Genomic DNA, 16,724 nt, shown 5'->3' with positions numbered 1-16,724 from the left:
GAGCAAATCCATACTGATGGCATATGTGACAGGCAGAGGTGAAGCCCAAGTGATATAACAGTCAGGCAAGCAGACCATTCCTTTTCTCATGGCTCCCCTTCATTTATAACCAGAAGGATCCAACTTTCTTAGAGAGGAGTCTTGCCTCTTCTTCACCACTAGTGTATGGAAACAGATGAATGACAGCTTATTTAATTTTGAAGTGGTTTGAGAAGTGGTAGCTTCTATAGTAGAGAGAGGAGGGGACCCAACATGTCAGTGTACAAAGCACTTTCAGGCTCTTCTAACCTGAGTGAAGATATGCCTAATGATGCACAATGTCCTGTCTCCAACTCCACTTGGGATGTACCTATTCCTGAAGATCTCCCTCTGAGGAGTAGAACCCTCTTGTACTTCTTACCCCAGTCACCTGGATTGTGAATTAACAAGACACTATTTACCAGTTTGTTAGGACTAAAACTCTTAGAGTGATCTTTAACTGTTTAAGATAGTAAAAGAAAACCAACCACACTGGCCTACTAAATATTTTCTTTTCCTGTCATGTAAAATGAGGTCCAAAGAGCTGTACAATGGTATTGAGAACATACCTCATTCTACCTTTCTTAGTAGGGAGCATTGTTCCTCTTGTCTATAAGACGGCTGCTATGACTCTAGACATTATATCTATGTCCCTTTCAGGAATTAAGGGAGGTGGAGGTGGAGACAAAAGGGAGGTGCTAGCAGACTGTCTTGGTTTGTTTGTTTGTTTGTTTTTACAAATGTCTTGTTTTATCAGGAAACCAAATGTTCTCCTGTTAGACTTCTTTTTACATCTCATTCGTTAAAACTGGATCACATGGCACTCTCAAACGCAAAGGAGTCTGAGCAGTATTTTTTTATTTTGTTTTAAGATAATATTTTTTTAATTTAATTTCTTTTCAGTGTAATAGATTTCATTGTTTATGCACCACATCCAGTGCTCCATGCAATCCGTGCCCTCCATAATACTCACCACCAGGCTCCTCCAACCTCCCACCCACCTCCCTTTTGAAACCCTCAGATTGTTTTTCAGAGTCCATAGTCTCTCATGGTTCATCTCCTCCTCCAATTTCCCCCAACTCACTTCTCCTCTCCATCTCCCCATGTCCTCCGTGTTATCTCTTATGCTCCACAAATAAGTGAAACCATATGATAGTTGACTCTCTCTGCTTGACTTATTTCACTCAACATAATCTCTTCCAATCCTGTCCATGTTGATACAAAAGTTGGGTATTTATCCTTTCTGATGGAGTCATAATACTCCATAGTGTATATGGACCACATCTTCCTTATCCATTAGTCCGCTGAAGGGCATCTTGGTTCTTTCCACAGTTTGGCGACCATGGCCATTGCTGCTATGAACACTGGAGTACAGATGGCCCTTCTTTTCACTACATCTGTATCTTTGGGGTAAATACCCAGCAGTGCAATTGCAGGGTCATAGGGAAGCTCTATTTTTAATTTCTTAAGGAATCTCCACACTGTTTTCCAAAGTGGCTGCACCAACTTGCATTACCACCAACAGTGTAAGAGAGTTCCCCTTTCTCCACATCTTCTCCAACACATGTTGTTTACTGTCTTGTTAATTTTGGCCATTCTAACTGGTGTAAGGTGGTATCTCAATGTGGTTTTAATTTGAATCTGAGCAGTATTTTTAACTAAAAACATTGTTACCCTCAACAAAATCGCGGTTTGCAGTTAGCAGGGAAGATGAGAGAGAATCAATATTAGGTAAGCAAAAAGCAGTGCCTGTCACAGCCTGTTATCTTTCCGTCACCTGCACATCTTGATTTTTCTTTTCCTCATTTATCTCCCTCCACAATCGCCATCTCACTACACTGTCCTTTCTCATATTCTTGCCATCCCATGGACATATGGCAATGGTCATTCATGCTGCCATCTCCAGATCCTTCTTTTAGGACCACTCAGTATCCTTTCCTCACTCAGAAATCTTCACTCCTTAAACAAAGCCCTTGGTCCTTAGCCTTGGATACTTATATTCAGTCCCAAACTGACTTAATTTCAACTACTCTTGATGATACCAGCTTGTCCTCCAGCCAGTTTGCAATTGTTTTTTTCAAATACTCAAATACTTGGATTTTTTAAGTTCCATACTTTTGTTCATGCTATTTTCTATTTGGAATGGCTCAGGATCCTTCCTTCATTTAGTTCTATCAAAAGTCTTCTAACTTTCCAACATTTTGTTCAAACTTCTTTTCTTCTACAATGCATTCACAGGTCCTCCTAATTAGAAATTCTCCTTGACCATTTCCAGTCCTTCTATTAGTTAGAGGGTTGCCATGGATATAGCACTCTCTACATACTGCCCTACACCTTCGGTCTTTGTGTACTCCATGTTCCACTTCACAATAAGATGGTAAGTGCCAGGCAATATATTTTAAAAGGTTTTGTTTCTTTGGAACAATTTTAGATGTACAAGAAAATTGAGAAGCTAGTGTAAAGAATTCCCATATACCTATATCCAAATTTTCCTATTACTAGCAACATACATTAGTATCATTCTTTTGTTAAAATTAACAAACCAGTACTGATGCACTGTAATTAACTAAAGTCCACAGTTCATTCAAATTTTCTTAGATTTTAACCTAATGTCCTTTTTCTGTTCCAGGATCCCATCCAGGATAATGTATTTCATTTAGTCGTCATGTTTCTTTAGTCTCCTGTTGGCTGTGACAGTTTCTTAGGCTATCCTTGTTTTTGATGACCTGGACAGTTTGAGGAAATACTGGGAAGGTATATTTTGGATGCCCCTTTACCAGAGTTTATCTGGTGTTTTTCTCATGACTAAATAGGAGTTACGAATTTTGGGGAAGAAGGGCACAAAGGTGAAGTACCACTTTCATCCCATCATATTAAGGATACATAAGATCAAAACAAGTTATGACTGTGGAAGTTGACCTTGATTACCTGGCCAAGGTAGTGTTTGTCAGGTTTCTTCTCTATGAAGTTAATCTTTTTCCCAACTTTCCATTCTGTACTCCTTGGAGGAAGTCACGATATGTAGCTCACACTTAAAGAGCATGGAGTTATGCTCCACCTTCTTGAGAGTGAAGTGCCTACATAAATTATTTGGAATTCTTCTGCATGAGATATTTGTTTTTTCTCCCCCATTTATTTATTGATGCAATCATTTATGTATATCAGCATGGACTCATAGCCATTTATTTTATTCTCTTTTTTTTAAAGATTTTATTTATTTATTTGACAGAGAGAGAGATCACAAGTGGGCAGAGAGGCAGGCAGAGAGAGAGAGAGAGGAGGGAAAGCAGGCTCCCTGCTGAGCAGAGAGACTGATGCGGGGCTCGATCCCAGGACCCTGGGATCATGACCTGAGCCGAAGGCAGAGGCTTAACCCACTGAGCCACCCAGGAGCCCCCATTTATTTTATTCTTTGGGTTATAATCCCATATTTATATATGGGTTACAGTTTTGTTGCTCAAATTGTTCCAGCTTTGACCATTAGAAGTTCTTTAAGTGACCACTATGTCCCTCAGATACATCCCTTTTAATGTAAGTTTTTGTTGTAGTTGTTGTTTTTGAGCACTTCTGTATGTTCTGGTACTATAAGATGCTCCAAGTTTATTTTGTATATTTCCTGTTCTGGATTTAGCCTTTCCTCCAAGGATCCCTAGTTCCTTTTATTGGAGAAAGGAATTAGGAGCCAAGATCCGGGTGTTGGTGTGTTCATTGCTATTCAAGAGTCATTTATTTTAGGCCTTCTCAGCTGACAAACCAAGGAAATATATCTGTGCATACTAGCCTGCATATAGATATGCATACACACATTTCTATAAATATTTCTATATGCAACCACCTATATCTATATTAAGCTAAACTGAGGTATCCAACTCTAACCCATCAGCACACAAATTATTCTAGCCTCTTCTTCTTGCTTATCTATAAACTCTCCCTCCAACAGTGAGAAACCTGGTTCTCATATTCTGCCATTTGATTCCTTAATTGTTCAGTTATAGTACGTATGTAAGGCAGTATCAGAATTGCTAACTTGTATCCCCATGGGAAACTATATTATCAACTAGAGGATAATGCTTATGTATAGTTCTTTTTGCCTTTAGTCTTTCAGACTCCACTCATTTTGACAGTTACTTACGACAGCACGTTTTACCCCTAATCTCCCCAGTGAGGTTGTTTCATGCATTTGTAATACAGTTAGATTCTCTTATCCCAATCTGCATTATTCTCTGGGAACTTCCTTGAACCTCCTAATTCACTTTTTTTCAACTAGAATACATTAAGATTTGCTATATGTTGTACAGTTCTCTGGATTATAACAAATGCATTATGTCATGTCTCCACGATTACAGGATCATCCAGAATAGTTTTCACTGCACTATAAATTCCCTTGTTGCTTTACCAACTCAACCCTCCCCTCCTCCTTTCTCACTGGCCATCACTGACCTTCTCCTGTCTCTATAGTTTTGCCTTTAGCAGAATATCATAATTGTAATCATGTCCTATATCACCTTGTCAGGCTGGCTTTTTTCACTTTTCAGTATATATTTAAAGTTCATCCATGTCTTCTCATGGCTTAGTAGCTCACTTTGTTATACTGTCGAATAATACCCAATTGTACATATGTAGTGCAGATTGATTATTCATTCACTTACTGAAAGATGTCTTGGTGATTCCCAGTTTTTGGTAATTATGAGATAAGCTGCTATAAATATTAACTTTTCATAAGTCTGAAGTAAGTTTTCAGCTGAATTAAGTAAATATCTAGGAGGGTAAATGCTAAATCATGAGGTAAAATCATGTTTAGTTTTGTAAGGAACTATGAAGCCATCTTTCAAAGTGGCTGTACCTTTTGTATTTCCAGCAGCAATGAACAAGAATTCCTTTTGCTCTGCATCCATGTCAGTAGTTTCAGTTTTATGGGGTTTTTCGTTTTTAAATTTTTAATTTTGTTTTATTTTAGTTCTTTTCATAGCTCTGTAGTATATTTCACTGTTGTTTTGTTTTACAATTTTCCAATGATAAATCACGTTTTTCATATGCTTTTTTGTCATCCGTATATCTTCTTTGGTGCAATGTTTGTTCAAATCTCTCGCTCATTTTTAATTTGATCTGTTGTTTTCTTATTGTTTGGTGTTAAGATTTCTTTGTATATTTTGGATACAAGTCATTTATCAGTTACGTGTTTTGCAGACATTTTCTCCCAGCTTGTGGCTTTTACTTTCATTCCCTCAGCAGTATCTTTCATTAAAAAAAAACAAAAAAAAAACAAAAAAAAACCCCAAAAAACGTGTTTTTAATTTTAAAAGACTAACATCAGTTTTTTCTTCTGTTAATCATTCTTCTGATGTCATCATTTATATCTGTGGAAAGTATTAGATTGATGTCTAGTTATCTTTTTTTGATACGATGCCCAAGTGTTCCAGCACTATTTGCATATAGGACTATTCTTTATCTATTCAATTGCCTTTGCTCTTTTGTCAAAGATTTTTGTTGCTCCTGTGTCAAAGACTGTAGTGTGAACCTGGTCTGGACTCCATAATCTGTCTGTTTATCTATGTTTCTATTCTTTTGTCAATACCATGGTGTCTCAATTACTAGAGCGTTGTAGCAAGTATTGTTTTGACTTTTCTAGGTCTTCTTTCTTTCCATATAAATTTTAGAAATGAAACAAGATGGGATTGGGAGGGAGACAAACCATAAGTGACTCTTAATCTCACAAAACAAACTGAGGGTTGATGGGGGGAGGGGGTTGGGAGAGGGGGTGGGTTTATGGATATCGGGGAGGGTATGTGCTATGGTGAGTGTTGTGAAGTGTGTAAACCTGGCGATTCGCAGACCTGTACCCCTGGGGATAAAAATATATGTTTATAAAGCTGTAAAAAAAAAAAAAGAAAGAAAGAAAGGATGAATCCCCAAGTTTTGTAGCAACATGGACGGGACTGGAAGAGATTATGCTGAGTGAAATAAGTCAAGCAGAGAGAGTCAATTATCATATGGTTTCACTTATTTGTGGAGCATAACAAATAGCATGGAGGACAAGGGGAGATGGAGAGGAGAAGGGAGTTGAGGGAAATTGGAAGGGGAGGTGAACCATGAGAGACTATGGACTCTGAAAAACGATCTGAGAATTTTGAAGGGGTGGGGGGTGGGAGGTTGGGGGCACCAGGTGGTGGGTATTGTAGAGGGCACGGATTGCATGGAGCACTGGGTGTGGTGCAAAAATAATGAATACTGTTATGCTGAAAAAAATAAAAAAAATTAATAAAAAAAAGAATATTCTTTATATTATTTCTATTCACTTAAGTTCATTTTACTCAAATTTCATTCACTTAAATTTTTAAGTGTGTTTTATGCCCAGGAATATGGTCTGTTTTATTCAATCTTCCATATGAGCCTGAGATGAATGTGCATTCTGCTGTTGTTGAATGTAGTCTATAAACACCAATTTGATCAAGTTGATTGATAGCGCTGTTTCAGGTCAACTACATCCTTACTAATTTTTTTTGCCTCCTTTATCTATTAGTTATTAAAAGAAAGGTGTTGAAGTCTTCAACCATAATAGTAGATTGGTCTATTTATCCTTGAAGTTCTATTGATTTTTTGTAGTATATTTTGATGCTCTGATGTTAGATTTATGCAGTCTAAGAATTGTTATGTCTGCTTGGAGAATTGACCCCTTGATCATTATGTAATGCCCTTCTTTATCTCTAAGAAACTTCTCAGCTCTGAAGTCTGCTTCGTCTGAAATTAACATGGCTACTTCAGCCTTCTTTTGATTAGTTATATTGATAGTCAGCATTTTATATATTTTTCAGTTTTTACTTTTAACTTATGTGACTCTGTATTTAAAATGAGTTTCTTGGGTGCCTGGATGGCTCAGTCAGTTAAGCATCTGCCTTTGCCTCAGGTCATGATCTCAGGGTCCTGGGATCCAGTCGCTCATTGGACTCCCTGTTCAGTGGGGAATCTGGTTCTCCCTCTGCTTCTTCCCCTTCCCTCTGCTCTCATGCTCTCTCACTCTCTTGCTCTCTCTCAAATAAATAAAATCTTTAAAAAATAATAAAGTGAATTTCTTATAGACAACATGGTTGGATTTTGTTTTTTATTTTATTCACTCTGACCATCTTCTGTCCTTATTTGGTGTATTGAGACCATTCATATTTAAAATGATTATTGTGTACAGTTGGATTAATACCTACCATATCTGTGTCTATTTTATATTAGTTGCACTTGTTCAATGTTGCTTTTATCTTATTCCCTTCTTTTTCTTGACTTTCCTGGATTTAACTGAGAATTTTATATGATTTCATTTCCAGTCTTTTTTTTTTTTCAATTTGGTGTCGTTACACTAGAAATTGCAATATGCATATATAACTAATCTATCATTACTTTGAACAGTTATCTTTTAGATCAACTAATATAATTAAGATGATTTTGTTTTACTTGTATTTATTCCTGATTGTATTGTATTTATTCCTGATTTTCTTTCTTTATGTAGTTCTGAATGTTTTATTTATATTGCTTTCCTTCTTCTTGGAGTGCTTCATTTAACATTTCTCATAGAACAGGTCTACTGGAAATTAATTTCCTCCATTTTTCTTTGTCTGAGAAAGTCTTTTATTTTTCCTTTATGTCTGAGGGATAATTTCATATCTGGATCATATCCTTCACCATTAAAGGATAATTCTAATCTGGATATAGAATTACTAAATTGGTGGGATTTTCTTTCAATACTTTAAATATTTTGCTTCTTTCTCTTCTTTACATAGTTTCTGATGTACATATTAAACTTCTTTTCCTTATTCCTTTATAAAGTGGCTTTTTACCCCCCAATCTGGATTTTTCAAGACTTTCTGTCTTTGGTTTTCTATAGTTTGAATATGATATGCCTAGATGTAGTTTTTATCATTTTCTGTGATTTGACATCTGGTCATTAATTTTGGAAAGTTCTCAGACATTGTTACTCAAATATTTCTTCTGTGCCCTCCTTCTTTTCCCTGTGGTATTTATGCATATGTTTCACCTTTTAAAATAATTCCATAGTTCTTGAATATTCTGTTGTAATTTTCTTTCACTCTTCTTATCTTTGTATTTCACTTTGTAAAGTTCTTATTGGCATATCTTCAATCTCCTTGGTTCTTTTATTGGCCCTGTCTAGTCCACTGCTAAGCCTATCACAGACATTCTTTATTTCTATTATTATGACTGTTTCTTAGAGTTTTCATTGCTCTGCTCATGTTACCCATCTGCTTTTGCATGTTGTCTACTTTTTCCCCTAGACTCCTTAATCATGCTATTTTCAATTTCCTATTGAATGTTCCAAGGTTTGTATCATACCTGAATCTGGTCTTGAGGCTTTCCTTGTCTCTTCTGGATGTATTTTTTTTCTTACCTTACCTTGATTTGGAACTTTTTGTTAAAGGAAATGTGACATATGAGTTAAAAGAACCAATGTAAAAGAAGTTCAGTGTGAGATTTGTTAATTTAGCTAAGAGTTGAGCTATGTTTAATTATTTTCAGTAGCTATAACTACCAGAGATTTCAGATTCCTTTAGGGTCCTTCTTTTTGTCTCCTCTTTTGTTTTTGGGCTTCCCTAGAAACTCCTTAAAAAAAGATTTATATTTATCTTGAGAGAGTGAGTGGGGGCAGGGGCAGAAGGAGAGGGAGAATCTCAAGCAGAGTCCCCACTGAGGGTGGAGCCCAATGCAAGGATGGACACAGCTCGATCTCACGACCCTGATATCACTACTGTGAAATCACAACCTGAGCCAAAAAAAACAAGAGTCAGACACTTAAATGACTGAGCCACCAAGGAGCCCCTAGGAACTCCTTTGGAAATAATGTATGTTTCTTGCAACTTTTGCAGCTGTCATCCACTTTACATATACTAGGATGACTAATTTGGTGGTAAATTGTGGGGGAAAGGGCATGCTCTACAATCTTACATCTAATCTTTTTTTACTGAACCTGTAGGTTGTGACCTTCACAAGTGCTTCTTGATTTCTCCCACCCCCTTAGCAGAGATCAGCAAGGCTAGAAGTTTCTACAGTTGGATTAATACCCTTCTCCCTAAGTGGGATAAGGCTATGGTAAAGTCTTTGCCCTAATAAAGAATATTCAGGGTGTATTTCAAAATGGTTATTTTCTTCCACCCCCTTCTAGAGCCATAAAAGGACTTTTCTTGGCTCTTCTCTGTGAGAACCTGGTGGGGTTCCTAAAGATAAAATTGATGAAGCATGTATGGGAGGTCCTGCTAAGACTACAGCTTCCAGGATTTTCTCATTGTCCTACTAGAGCTCAGTCAACCTACAGCAATTTGTCTTTAACAATTACCATTTAAGTGTTCCTACCAGTTATTGGTCTGCCCCCAGTAGGCTGATCTCAGCTGTGATTCTCTGTATTTTCCTGACTCTACAGATTTCGGGGTGGCAGTTTACTATGTGGCTCCAACTTTCTGATGGATCTAAGAAAGGTCATTACCTTTGAGCTCATTCTGGCTTTTCTCCTTTTTCTTGTTGTGAGGATAGGAGTGACAACTTTCAAGTCCTTTATGTTGAAAAACTGAAACTGGAAGAAGTCCATGTGTCATTTAATCTTTCCATTGACTGCCACCACGAATTATCTGTGTAGTGATCCTTTTTTTTTTCTTTTTGAAGATTTTATTTATTTATTTGACAGAGAGAGAAATCACAAGTAGGCAGAGAGAGGCAGGGAGAGGAAGGGAAGCAGGCTCCCTGCCTAGCAGAGAGCCCGATGTGGGGCTCGATCCCAGGACCCCGGGACCATGACCTGAACTGAAGGCAGAGGCTTCAACCCAGTGAGCCACCCAGGTGCCCCGTGCAGTGATCCCAATAGGCTCTCTCTCTGCTGGTCAAATTGAGCCAAGGACTATTGATGAATGAGGGTAAAACAGAAATAGCACCATTACTTTGGGCCCCAGTTTCTCCTCTTGAACAACTGACCAGGACAAGTTATTGTTTTCATTTTCATTGGATTAGGTCAACTTGACCTTTGTGAAAAATGGTCACATTTATTAACATTTGGTGTGCAACACATGATTCTACTTTGATCAAGTCCTATGTGAGAGTGACCAAAGAAGTAAGGGGAAAAAACACTTCTACTCTTCTTTGTATTAAAATGAGTTTCTTGATAGTTCCTAGAAAATGTGTGGATCATAACGAGGGAGGTTTATCTCCTGGTGTGAGGAGAACAATCTATTTTATTATTACAAATACAAGAAAAAAAAAAAACTATGTATTAGTTTCTTTCTTAGAAATAATGATACATAAGCAATTTCTATATTTTTCCAGTTGCTGAGTCTAAAATGATCAAGATAATAATATGTAGCCTTTAGTACTCTAGGCACATAGTCTGAGAATTTTCCTTGATATAAATAAATATTCTATAAAATATATTTTTATAATTGAAGTATAATTCAACTTCAGGTGATAAATTTTTAAAGATATATTTCTTTATTGTCAGAGAGAGAGAGAGCATGCACAAACAGGGAGAGCAGCAGGCAGAGGGAGAAGCAGGCTCCCCACTGAGTAGGAGCCTGGTGAGGAAGTCCATTCCAGGACCTTAGGATCATGACCTGAGCCAAAGGCAGATGCCTAACTGACTGAGCCACCCAGGTGTCCCCCCAATTTCTTTTAAAGGCTTATTTATACAGGTAAAAAATGTATCCTAAAAGATTCTGATATCCCAGTAGTTATTTTAGGAAAATATACCATTATTTATAATTAAAGTTAGCAATTAGAGAAATACTCAAATTTGGGGCAAAAAGTGACAAGAAAAGTGACGAACAGGGAGGAAAAAACAAGAGAGCAAGAGACCCCATGTAGATGTTTTTGGAAATTGTGGATCACAAAGAAAAGGTGAGATATGTAAAAATGGAAGCTTTAATCTGGAATACATAAGATAGTGAGGTTACTTAACACAGGATACACCTGGAGGGTGGAGACTAGCCATAGGAGAGGGCCAATATCAGGCTATTGCTGACATAAGAATTAAGTAGAAGCCAAATGCCTGGGAGGGGTCCTAGGTTAAGCCTGATGGATGTGACTGCTGAAGTGAGTACGAGGGGCCAGAGGACAAAAGAAACCATGACTAAACCCAAGTTTGCTTTTGACAGACCTTTTCCCAAATATGGCCTTAGGAGGTTAGTCAACTTCCTCATATGCCTAAATCACTGTTGAAACTCAGGAGTTTGATGCCAGGCCTCAAAAATTAAAAAGGGGTAATTAGTCACTATAAAAATGATTTAAGGGTCATAGTGAAGTCAGACGAGTGTCAGTCCCAGTAATTGTGAATCAAAGAGAAGCAAAGTAATCGCAGACTTCAGAAATTGTCAATGCTCAGGAATCCATCAAAATCCCTGAGGAGAACACAGGCAGCAACCTCTTCAACCTCAGCTGCAGCAACTTCTTCCTAGAAATATCACCAAAGGCATGGGAGGCAAGGCCAAAAATGGGGCCTTCATCACGATGATGGGACTTCATCAAGATCGAAAGCTTTTACACAGAAAGGAAACAGTCAATAAAACCAAAAGACAACTGACAGAATGGGAGAAGATATTTGCAAATGACATATCAGATAAAGATATGATATGATAAAGATAAAATCAGATACCAGATTTTGGACATACCCAAAATCTAGAAAGAACTTATCAAACTCAACATCCAAAGAACAAATAGTTCAATCAAGAAATGGTTAGAAGACATGAACAGATATTTCTGCAAAGACATACAAATGGCCAACAGACACATGAAAAAGTGTTCCACATCACTTGGCATCAGGGAAATACAAATCAAAACCACAATGAGATACCACCTCACACTAGTCAGAATGGCTAAAATTAACAAGTCAGGAAACGACAGATGTTGGCGAGATACAGAGAAAGCGGAACCCTCCTACAGTGTGGTGGCAATGCAAGCTGGTGCAGCCACTCTGGAAGATAGTATGGAGGTTCCTCAAAAAGTTGAAAATAGAGCTACCCTATGACCCAGCAATTGCACTACTGAGTATTTACCCTAAAGACCCAAATGTAGTGATCCAAAGGGGCATGTGCACCAGAATGTTTATAGCAGCAATGTCCACAATAGCCAAACTATGGAAAGAACCTAGATGTCCATCAACAGAAGAATGGATAAAGAAGATGTGGTATATAGATAGATACATAGATACATAGGAAGACTCTGCAGCCATCAAAAAGTCCCAAATCTTGCCCTTTGCAACAACATGGATGGAACTAGAGAGTATTACGCTAAGCAAAATAAGTCAGTCAGAGAAAGACAATTATCACTTGATCTCTCTGATATAAGGAATTTGAGAAGGCAGGGTAGGGGAGGTCATGGGGGGTAGGGAGAGAAAAATTGAAACAAGATGGGACTGGGGAAGGAGACAAACCATAAGAGACTCTTAATCTCAGGAAACAAACTGAGGGTTGCTTAGGGGTTGGCAGGGAGGGATAGGGTGGCTGGGTGATGGACACTGGGGAGAGTATGTGCTATGGGGAGTGCTGTGAATTGTGTAAGACTGATGATTCACAGACCTGTACCCTTGAAACAAATAATACATTATATGTTAATAAAAATAAAAAAAATTGTCAATGCTGCTGAAGACAGTAGTGACTACAGTGGAAATGTTGATAAATTATCTGAGTATAGACTATTCTGTAATACACATCAGAGTCCAGTTTGCTGCTTCACTAAACATATGATGCATTTTGTCAATCTCTCTACTTGCTTCACCCACTTCTGTTGTTCAAACTGCTGAGGAAGGACAATGATCTACACTGGTCATGCTAAATAGTGCCCCAAAGAATATTAAATGTACCTACGCACTTTGGGAAGGAATAAATATAATGCCATAGAACATTTAGCATGTTCAGGAACATATAATATGCTCACGAAATATCATTGCTATTATAAAAATAATTAGGATATTTAAAGGAGATATAATTGTCTCCATTTAACAGATGAAGAAATTAGAGCTCAGGAAGATTAAGTTACCTCCTCAGTTCTGTAGAATTAGTGCTAGAATTAGTGCTAGAATTAGTGCTAGAATAAGAAGTCAAGTCAGTTTTCCCACTTGTCTGTCAGGGCTATGGCACAATGGATAGAAGCAACTGCCTTCTGAAGGGCTGCCCTGTGTGGGATTGGGTTGTTCATCTCAAATCTGGGAGTGGAAATAGGAAAATAGGCAAGAACTTGCTGGTAAACAGTCTCAGGGGATGGGTTCAAGTCAGAGAATTCCAGGAAGGAATGCTTATTTAAATTTGATTATCAAGGTCTCTTTTTTGTGTTTTTTTTTTGACATGTTGAGAATCAGTATTACTTTTTAATTAATTAATTAATTAATTTTTTCAGTGTTCCAGGATTCATTGTTTATGCACCACACCCAGTGCTCCATGCAATACGTGCCTTCCTTAATACCACCACCAGGCTAACCCATGCTCCCACCCCCATCCCTTCCAAAACCCTCAGTTTGTTTCTCAGAGTCCATAGTCTCTCATGTTTCATCTCCCCCTCCAACTAATAAAATGTCACTTTAACAAAAATACAGTTAATAAATGGAACTCTAGTAAAGTTGTTTTTCAACTTACTAAAATTTTTAGCGCTTATAAAATAATCTAGTCTTGGAAATTATTATCGAAATCCATTTTCCACTTAGGATGTTTTTGGTTTTGTAAGTAAAAGTTGATATTTCTTTTTAAGTCCTTTCAACTTGTCATAGTCTTTAAGAAAGAGATTGATGGTAAATAGAGGACGATCTCACACACACAGCTGGGAGGATAGCATTTTAGACTTTGATGCTTTAATCCAACCAGTATAACTCACAGAAGGCACTCTCAAAAGAATAAAGCTAATAAACAATTGAGGCATCTAAAACGGAGATTCTTCATATCACATAAAATCAAAACTGAATAATTCTCAAGAAGTTACTCAATGCAAAGAAGGAAATTGGAAGAGAACAGAACGTGGAGAAATTATTCTCAAACATTGCCAATTAAGCATTCTAAGTTTTACTAAAATAGAAGATGATCAGTCTCAGAAGAATGCAAAAGAGGCCATGAACTTTGATTTTTAATCAGTAGACAAGCATTGAAAGAAAATAAAGAAAGAATGGCTAAGAATTAATTGCTTGGAAGAAGTATGACCAAGGCTGGTATGACCCTCCAAAAGGGAACAGAATGAGGTACCTTCTTCTTGTCCAAGGACAGGCATTCCAATTCATTGAATTCTTCCTGAAATAAATGACAATAGTGGAATCTTACCAAAAATCAAATTAAAATAGGTATTTGACTGAATTTGAGCCAAAATCTGATATCCCATTTCAGCCAAATACTTTCAGTGAAATCTCTTGAGAGCCAAATGTTCTTTGAAGCCAGAAATTCTATATTTTTGCAAATTACTATAACTATGTATAAATAGGATGACCATATAATTTATCATCCAATCTGGATGATAACTGAAAGGAGATGTTATTGATAATAATGCCAGTACAATAGACACAAAGTTAGATGGTTCTGGACAAACCAGGACATATGATCACCTTGTATGTATGCCATTCTTATGTATTAGATTATGGTGGTGGTCATAAAAATGGTGGTGAAAAGTATATAGAAGGATATGATGATAACTGAAATCAAAATTTTAGGATCATAGTGCACCAAGTTAGCTAAGATTATATCTCAATAAGGGTTGAAGATATCCCTAACTAATTTATCTCAACATTTTCTAAAAAATTAAAAATATTTAAATCATTATAACTTGAGTTACAGAATCCTGACACCACAATTATGCTACTTGCTTATTCCTTGGAGTCTAAATTAGTACTTTGTCCTTAGCTCTTATGTGAACATGCATTTGTATGCACACTTCTGCTGATTTTGCACTAGTAGATTTTTCACTTTTGTCAAAGTGGAGAGAGCAACAAAGTCTCCTTCAGCCCTTGGGCCAATCTTTGATAGAGGAAATCTTCTATCAAAGATTTCTCTTTTTTAAAACTTTAGTTAAAAAAACAAACAAACATTTTGGCCAGAGGGATCAATTAGCAAATTAAATGCAAATATATTTCTCTTTCTGAGAGTTTAAATGACATTGATGATGACAATGATGACCACAACAATGATGGAAGACTCTCCGTATCTCTCCCACACCACCTAACCCTCTCCAACAACAACAACAACAACAACAACAACACACACACACACACACACACACATTCTCCACCTCTGTGTGTGGAATCACCACCCACCCACTTCCTGCTCCACCCCACACAGGAATCATAACTGATATCTTCTCTTCACAAATTCCTCACATCTCATCTGTCAGCAGGTCTCTAGGTGTTACTCCGAATGCACATCATGAATGTGTCCACTTTTTTCCACTGATACTATACCACAAGTCTGAGCTATTAGCCCTTGCTGACACCCATTTTTCTGCCACCCACAGGCAGAGTAATCTAAAAAATGTAAAGCATATCTTTTAACTCCCTGTTGGAGCTCTTCAATGGCTTCCCATTGCACAAGAATAAACTAGCACTTTCTGTCATGGTTGACTGGCCCTATAGGATGAGCTCACCGTCTGCCATTTTCTCCTCCCCTACAATGATCCAACCTCACTGGCTTACTTTGTGTTCCCCCCAGAGTTCTGACCCTTCCTGACTCAGGGCACTGTCTCTAATGCTTTCTTCAGCTTGTAACAGTCTGTGCTGAGTTTTTCTTAGGCTGGCGCCTTCTTACCCTTCAAATCTCTGGTCATGGGACACCTTCTTAGGACTCCCATGACTACCTGTCTTCCCACAGTTTACTTTCTATTCTATCTGTTAAATTATTTTCTAGAGCAATTATCATAATCCAATTGTTCTTATGTATTTTACTATGCCTTCCCCTCTCCTCAAACTGCATTGTAAGCATCTAGGGAAGAGATTAACAAATTTATGTTTCTGTAAAGAGACAGATAGTAAATATTTCAGGCTTTGCAGGACATATGCTCTTCCATTCTACATCTACTCTACCCCTGTTGTATAAAGGCAGCTATGGAAAATATTTAATCAATGTGTGTGGCTGTGTTGTAATAAGACTTCATTCAGAAAACAGACTTTTGGCTGTGTTGGTTCACAGGCCACAGGTTGCCAATCCTCTCTAGGCCCAGTACCTTATATGCATTATTCCCTCCCTTATCCTCAGTGCCTAGCACAAAGGAGGTATACACATTTGCAACCTCTCGTCCTTACCAAAACCCTGGAAGGTACATATTGTTATTTTCATTTTATAGATATAGCTCAGTGAGGCTTACTAATTCACTTAAACTCAGGTAAATATTGTTATTAGTCTCCTGAGGCTGCAATAACAAAATTCCACAGCACACATGGCTTAAAACAACAGAAATTGATTCTCCCATAGTTGTGGAGGCTAGAAATCCAAAACCAAGGTATTAGCAGAGCTATGTTTTCTATGAAGTCTCTAGAGGAGAATCCTTCTTCACCTCTTCTAGCTGCTGCTGGCTCCTGACATTCCTTGGTTTGGGGAAGCATCATCACTCCATTCTCTGCTTCTGTTTTCACATGGTCTTCCTCTCTCGGGGTCCCTTTGTGTCTTCATGTGGCCTCCTTCCTTGTACATGTGCACATTCTCTCCTTTCATAAGGACACTAGACATTGGATTTAGGAGTCATCCAAATACAGTATGAACTCTTTAGGT

The sequence above is a fragment of the Lutra lutra genome, chromosome 6 (genome assembly GCF_902655055.1).
Source record: "Lutra lutra chromosome 6, mLutLut1.2, whole genome shotgun sequence".
NCBI lineage: Eukaryota > Metazoa > Chordata > Mammalia > Carnivora > Mustelidae > Lutra > Lutra lutra.
Note: the sequence above shows the minus strand (reverse complement) of the source record.